Genomic DNA, 1,343 nt, shown 5'->3' with positions numbered 1-1,343 from the left:
TATATGCTAATTCTAATTCCTAAGTTTTGTTTTGAATGAAATGGGGACGACTCTAATTTTTAAATTATAATATTAAAATATTTAATAAATATTAATAATTATAATTTAAAAATTAAATTAATTAGATTTTATATTTGTATGATATTATATCTTTATTAATTTTATCAAAATAATTATTTAAAAAATAAATTTATTATACACTATTAATTTTTATTTTATAATTATAATTTTATTACTATAATTATAACTTTAAAAAATTACTGTACCTTAATATCAAATAGAATATAAGCCATGGATTGACTCGGCTACAGACTATTGCATGTTAACAACGCTCATGGACCCTGAAATGGATTAAGGCCATTCCAAAGACTTTTTTCACAACCCCATTTCATTCAAGTTTGAAGTGCAGGGCCCACGCAATTTTTTGTCCTTTCATATTTTCTCTTCATCACAAGTGGATGAAATTTACAATTTTCTTAAAAAAAAAAAAATAAATAAATAAAAAGGAAACTTTTATTTAAAGGAAGGAAAAAATTCAATCGGTTCCAGTCCTAGTCCCACTCCCACACATAAATGCCTCGCTAGTGGCTCTAAATTTCCCTAGTCCTAACTCCTAACCACTATATAAATTATATTTAAACCGTTTTTAGATTGATATCAGTCCAGGTATACTGTTCATTCTTCAAATGGTGTTGTTAAGTTACGTAATAATATAACTTACATTAATTTAAAAGGTGTATTTAATGATTTAAAAAGTAGTTTAGTTAGTTCTATTTTTAAGTTACTAATTACAATTTAACAATTGATGTAAGTACATCATAATGTAATTTAACAAGGACATCCTTCAAAATATTCTCTGGATAGGATAATATGATTTGTCTAATTCACTATCATGCAAATATAAAAATATTCATTTCCCAAGATCATTGTTTTGCTGACATATAACATATAGGGATATTATCGTTTTTCCACCAAAGGTATTCTGACACATAATGTCAATACCACGGTTTGGTAAAATCATCAATTTACCACTAAACGTTTAAACTGTTAGTATTTTCTCACAATTCCGTTAAAACTCAATTAATATGTAATAGAAAATTCATAAAAGGTCAATTTGACCCCTGAATCCTAATTTAGAATTCAATAAGTCCCTTCCATTAATTCTTGTGAACTTCCCAATCCTGAGGATCATTTTTCCTTACGCAACAAATTATGGTTTTAATCATCATTGATCATTGTCTTATTCTTCTCCTAGTATGTATTGCACTCCACTACCATTTATTTCCTAATTTATGGTACCTGATCTTCCATTCGTCTCTATTATTTACTTTCTAATCCCTTCC

Source organism: Citrus clementina, unplaced genomic scaffold (assembly GCF_000493195.1).
Source record: "Citrus clementina cultivar Clemenules unplaced genomic scaffold, Citrus_clementina_v1.0 scaffold_2, whole genome shotgun sequence".
Classification (NCBI taxonomy): Eukaryota; Viridiplantae; Streptophyta; class Magnoliopsida; order Sapindales; family Rutaceae; genus Citrus; species Citrus x clementina.
This window is presented reverse-complemented; position numbering follows the sequence as displayed.